A 7,290-nucleotide genomic window follows, 5' to 3' on the forward strand; every position below is an offset into this window, starting at 1 on the left:
GACGGTACTTAACAACAACAACAACAATGCTTAACACAACTATCAATATTACTAAACACCAAAATCCTACAATTTAACTCCAAAATGGTTTATGCCAACCCCTCTAGTGGAAACCAAATAATCAACCATCTATAGTACCCCCCCCCAAAATATACTCTTACTGTTGTTATTAGGTGCTGCCTAGTCAACTCTGACTCACAATGACTTTATGCACAGCAGAACAAAACAATGCCCATCCTTACTGTCCTGTGCCATCCTCACAATTGTTGCTATGTTTGGGCACAGTTACAGTCACTGCACCAATCCATCTTATTGTGCTTTCTTCCTCTTTTGTGCTAACCCTCCTCTATATCTAGTATGATGTTCTTTTCATATTAATATGTTTTTGTTGTTGTTACATGTCATTAAGTTGGTTCCTACTGATAACAACCCTGTATAGAGTTTCTATAAATCTTTGCAGGAGCAGTAAGCCTCATTTTTTTTTTTTTTTCCTTGCAGAGCATCTGGTGGATCCTAACTGCTGACCTTGTAGTTCACAGTCCAGTGCTTAGTCTACAGAGCCATACTCCTTCATATTCATATGTTGTTGCCAAGTGCTGTCAAGTAAGTTGTGACTTACAGTGACCCTGTATAGGGTTTCTGAGGAGCAGCTGGTAGGTTTGAACTGTCGACCTTGTGGTCCATAGTTCAGTGCTGATTCTACAGCACCATACTGCACTCCCATACTCATATGGTGGTGGGTGGTGGATGTGTTCTGTGAAGTCGGTTCTAACTCATAACGACCCTGTATAGGGTTTCCAACTCTGCCGTAATTTTTATGAGAGCAGAAAGCCTCATCTTGCTCCCATAGAGCAACTGGTAGCTTCAAATTGCTGACCCTTTGGTTAGCAGTCCAGCTTGTAATCCACCACATTAGTGACCTCAAAATCAACTCTGCCTCATTTAGGCTTGTAACCTTGGGCAAATGTTTAAGCCTGCTGGGTCTCAATTTCCCATCTAGAACATGGAATGATGTTAGTTCCAACCTCACACAGTTGTGAGGATTAAAAGAAATTAGGTAGTTATATAACTAAGGACCATCTCTGATATACAATAAAGACTTTAAATATGATATTTTATTATTACGTAAAAGCAACACTGGACAATAACAAGCAAAGAAAAAAAATACATAAGTTGTTTTTTGCTTAATATCTTCTCACCCAATTTGAACCACATATCTTCTATGGGAATTTAGGGGCCCTTCCTCTCATGCATCATAATATAACATTTTCCCAATAGAGTCCTGGTGTGGCGCTATAGGATAAGGACTGTACTGCTAATCACTAGGTCAGTAGTTCAAACCCACCATCCCTTGGAAAACTCATACAGGGTGACTGTGAGTTGGAACCAACTCAACAGCACTTAGCAACAAGATACATTACACAGCTTTAACTTTTTAACATCCTTGAATACAGCATGGCATCTTACATTTATAATCGTAATTGAGTGTAAGAACGGTTGTGAGGATGGTTGCAGTACAGGGCAGTATTTCATTCTGTTACACACAGTCATGATGAGTTGGAGCCAACTCATCATATCTGACAACAACGATAGGAGGAGCACTGTGAGTTGGAATCAACTCAACGGCAAAGGGCAGTGGTGGTGTGTTTCCTCGCTTACTGTTCACCTCATATTTCTCGATTCTTTACTTGCACAGATATCTATTCAGCCGTGCTATGTTTTCCTAGAGCACAGGAATGATCTTTTAATAGATGAAATTCCACTCCCAAACAGTACAACACATGCTTAGGATCTCCTTTCACTTTTTAACATTTCTTCATGAAAACATGTTTAGATATTAAATGATTTTAAAGCACGTTCTCTTGTTACAGAAAACAGAAGTACGAGTGTCCCCCTTTATGTTCTCTTAAAAGGGCATCAAAACAAGGGGAGTGTGCTCGCTTCGGCAGCACATATACAAAAATTGGAACGATACAGAGAAGATTAGCATGACCCCTGTGCAAGGATGACATGCAAATTCATGAAGCGTTCCATGTTTTTTGGAGAGATGGAGCAGTTGGGGACTTTAGACATAGAGAGGGAGAAGGGTTGTGTGCTGACGACCAGGTGGCAGGCTTGGTTGGTTGATGATGCATGGAGGGGATTGTAACCATAGCAATGAAAAGATATACAATAGGATGAATGTAAAACTAATGTTCTCCCATGTAAACTATCACATAATTCACAATAAAACATTAAAAAAAAAAAACAAGGGGAGTGTATTAGTCACTTATTTACAGAAGGGATCGTACAAGAATTCACTCTGGAGTATAATGTACACATTCTAAAAACATGTAAATGAACAGCAGCATATGCCAATTTTCTGTTACAATTTTGGGGTTTATGTCACAGGCCCCCCAATCTAATGTGTTCCCCAGAATGTTGTTTTCCTAAACATCAGATGTTCTGATCTTGCTAATGTTCTTTTATGGCTAATGTGGTCTATTGACAAACTTGTACTTAAAATGTCTCAGATAAAAATCATTTTTACCATTTCCTATGATGTACAGCATTTGGAAAAAATATATAAAAACAACCCTACACAGGGTTGCTAAGAGTTGGAACCCACTTGACGGCACTTAACAACAACAATAAGTTGTTAAGTACAAACAACACTCTTTTTAAGAAAAATATTATTCCCATTCTATAGGCAATTCTTTGCCATTCTAATACCAAAAAAAAAAAAAGGCTTTCACTCTTGATAAAATAAATTCATTCTGGCACCTGACTGCTAGCTGCAAAGTCAGCAGTTCAAATCCACCACCTGCTCCTTGAAAACCCTTTGGAGGCTCACTATGAGCTGGAACTGACCCTACGGCACTTAACAACAATAATATCCAAACTCTCACACAGCTTATCTAGTCTCTCCTTCATTCACCTATTGTTTATCTTCAATTAATACAATAATATATACAAATTCAAGCATCCATTAAAAAAATGCCAGTAGAAATTGATTATATCCCAGCATTTGACAAGCACCTAAGTGAATACTTAAACGGTTTGCTAAATAAGTACTCAAGTCATATTAATTCCCAAAGACATTCTTTTACTAAGTTAAATTTTCTGTTTTATCATCTATATTTTATAAGCAATTTTAAGGATTTAAAATAGTCATTTGAACATTTAAACCAAAATTTGAAGATATTGTTAACATATTAGCCAATATTCCACCTTCAGAAGGTGGAATGGAGGACATGTTGAGAAACTAAGTGCTCATTTAGATACTTTTGTTTAATTATTTTGTAAAAATAAATAAGTAGATAGATAGATAGATAGATAGATAGATAGATAGATAGATATTAGCAAATATCCTCTATATAAAGGGGCCCAGGCAAATGTTCTCCTCATATTCAGTACCCTACTTCCTACTCCAAAACACACACACACACACATAAAACCTGATTTTTCTAGAAATGCCTATACTTTAGATTTAGCAGACAATATGAAGACTATGTCAGGATTCTAAAGCATCTTTGGTGCCCTTTTGCAGTATTAAAAAAAAAAAATGTCAACAAGTTTATTCCAACTTATGCATGGTATGCCCATCTGTGTCCTATTAGAACTGTACTCCACAGGGTTTTTGAAAGTAGATCACCAGGCCTTTCTTCTGAGGCACCTCTCCATGAATTCCAATCATCAACCTTTCAGATAGGAGTCAAGCATCTTAACTATGTGAACCATACAGGATCTCCTTTCAGAATTTAATACATGTCATTTATAGCCTTCTCTGGCATATATACTCAACTACTAACCTAATGGTTGATGGTTCTGATCCAGCCAGTGATGCTGTGGAAAACAGGCTTTGTGACCTGCTTTCATGAAGATTATAGCTAAGTAACTCCTATGGAGCAATTCTACTCTGTAATGCATGTAATACGTTGGCATTGACTCAATGGAAACAGGTTTTTTGACCTTTTTACTTGCATTTGTTCAGTTTTTCCCTATAATAGAGTTATCCTATCAGTAGATAACTGAGGTAAATAGCAAAAGCACATCACTGCAAACAAATAAACAGGAGTTGTAGATGAATTTGAGGATCGCAGAACAGCATTACACAGTTACTTTGCTTCTTCCTCCTCCTTCCTGTCTTGGTTTTAGCATTTTATTCCTCTCCACAAAGATCTCATTGTTGAAATGACAGCAGAATGGATTATTTCTCTGCTTCTCTTAGTCTGAGTCATAACCTACCTGTGCTGCTAAAAGAGCTCTTTTCTGTTGATTTTCATTAAACCCGTTTCTGGAAGAAAACAAAAAGAACTTGTATAGTCAAAGGCCCCTAGGCAACGTGAACAAGACTTTCCCAAGAGAGAGCTGGTGTTTTCCTCCTGATTTCTATCACTTTATCAAAGAGGTCTTTCTTGGTTTAACATTTAAAAGGACCCCCTCCCTTTTATGGAGGGGTTTCACTAGGGTGGTGGCACTGGCTGTCTCATTTTACAAAATTCAGGAGTGTCCCCAAATCTCTCCAGTCTCTGATGTAAACTAAATTTTTGAAAGGAACTCTGGAATAAAGAAATAAACAAAATAGCGCAGCATTGTAGCACCAACAATTATAACATTTTTTCCACCTGACCACTGAGATAAGCATACCCCAAGAGGATAGTCACTTAATTCTCTCCTTTCCCACATCATACAGAGTAGATTAATTTAGATGAACAGTTGACTGTGGACATCAAATGGCAACTTATCAAAATCAAATGGTATTGTATTAACAGTCACTGAATTAGAAACAAAAATGATTGAAATGGCAAATGTACTGTGATATATACACTTAATCACAATAAAAATAATCAAATGCTGAATAGAATCCTGCTTTTCATTAAGCAGAGCAATTTAGTCCAAGCGTTCCATTGTTTGTTCTATTTATCATTAAATTCTTTAGCATTTTATTCCTCTTATCATTAAAAAAGTCTTTATAGTAATAATACAGCACATTTGTAACCAATAAATGTATACTAATAAAAAAATGTAAAAGTAAAAATTACTAAACAAAATTTCTCTATAAGATTTTGAAATGAAAGTAGTATCTTTTTAGTATCTAGCCTTTGGATTTCACCAATGACTTACAATTAAAATGAAAGGAAGTATTTTTGATTCATAAATAAGGAAACAAATATCTGATAACTTTTAACTCTTTGAAATGTTTTTAAGAACTATATTTCATACATTTTTTGTGTTCTGTTTTGTTTTCAAAAGTATAAACTTAAAGTTTTCTGCTGAACTGTGTTCATTTCTATTAACTTTATGATTTAAGGGATATAAAATACTCACTTTGATGCTCTTGTCAAGATGGATGATGCACAAATATATCCTGCCAGAGTGTATAAAATGAATATATGTAAATATATAAGAATTAAAAAAAAAACTACCCAAATATTTTAGTCATAGGTTCTAGATATTTAACAGATGACTATAACCTAAATTCTAAACTTTGATTGAGTTTTGTTGCTAGTAATTTTGGTTTTCTCAAGGATTTTGATCAGCAAATTTCCTGTGACTCACTGAAGTGATTAATAGCCCATGGAGAACGGGCCTTGTACCCAGATTTACATGCAGACATGATACAATGGAGTGAGCGCTGAATTTGGAAATATTTTAGATCTACATTTTAGTCCTGATCCTACCACTTAGGAAATGGTAAGCTTCAGCAAGTTACCAAACACACCACCAAATGATGGTGTTAGAGATGTTCACCTCCAGAGCCCCGGTAGCTCTTAATACTCTAGGCTATCTTTCTCTTTGGAATTTCAATCATTGTAGGATTGGAAAGTAGCTTCTTAGTCCTTTTGTGTATTTCACTTAATTTCTCCCATTTCCCCTATAGAATCCAAAGCATATAGCCATTTCCAGTGAGTGAAAACTAACTATAAATACTTTTGCCCATAAAAAATATTTTACAAAAAAATAATTTATAAATAAAATAGTTATAAAAATAGAATGCAAATTATCAGCCTCAACTATGATAGTAATCTTAAATTATATTATTCTTTGGTTTGATAGCATAAGGAAAGCTTAATCACTCACTTTTTATTTTAAAGTTCATATGCTTAAATTACATTAAGACAGACAATTCTTTAAACTCAAGCTATAGAAGAGAGCAAGAATCAGAGCAGGACAGCTGTATATCACAATAAATGCATAATTTCAGTTTGCCATTAATAAAAGACTGAACAACAAAAACCCAACTTGATTCTCCAAATTATTTACATGATTTAGAATTTTCCAAAAGATGACCTTGGTATCATTAAGTATATATTCATTTTAATGACCTCAAAATGTTTTGCACTGTAAGGGGGATGCATGTATATCAATTGTAAGAGAGACTAAAACAAATGAAAGTCAAAATGTAATAGAAATTCTTACCTTGTAACAGAAGCAGCAGTATGTGAAGCAAGAGTATACTCCAAGGTATCATTAAATTGAGTTTTCTCACAATGGTCATTTCAGTGTAGCCTTTTTCTCTGAAATGTAACCAAATGATTGGTCTTTATTATGATGGCATCTTAAAAGTGTGTGAATTTGTAGAGCATTCAAAGTCTTATAAATACAGCTATGTAATAAAGTAGCTCAAAAAACAATTCGTGACTTTCTAACTACATTCAGCACCTGAAGCTTTAGAAAGTGCAGGCAATCTGGGCTGTGTGTCTCTCATTAGTAATGCATGGCAGCTTCTTACCTGAGCCCGTATTAGTTACAGCCTACCCACACCTGCACATCATATGCTTTCTGAAGTCTATACTAGACTTTTATGACTTCTAAAGACAGAAGCCCCAGAAAATTTCAATGGTATCTCCTGATATCATCAGAGATAACCATTATTTCTAATAGCTGATCTATTCACCATGATTTCTAATTTTATTCATAAAATAATCACTGTTCTTTGGGAAGAAAAAGCTATGCAGTAAAAATCTTAGCAGCCTAGATAATCTAATAATTTTTGTCTTTTAAGAATTCAAAAGTCAACTGAATTTGGGATGCAGATATTTTCAACTTAAGTTCTATCAAAGTATAGTTCACTTGGCTTGTTCACTTGCCCACAGATCTTTCTGTTAAACATTTTACAACAAAAGTACAAAATTGCACAAGAAGTTAGACTCAAATATTTGACTTTAAAAATAAAGTAACTCACCTAGTCCCGAAAACCTTCCCTTTACACTCTGTTTTTCCATTCTCTACAATAAATATCCAATTAGAAAATGAAGGAAGCTCTCTTATTCCAGGAGTAGGAACTTCTCTATATACAATTGATTG

This window comes from Chrysochloris asiatica, unplaced genomic scaffold, assembly GCF_000296735.1.
Source record: "Chrysochloris asiatica unplaced genomic scaffold, ChrAsi1.0 scaffold00175, whole genome shotgun sequence".
Classification (NCBI taxonomy): Eukaryota; Metazoa; Chordata; class Mammalia; order Afrosoricida; family Chrysochloridae; genus Chrysochloris; species Chrysochloris asiatica.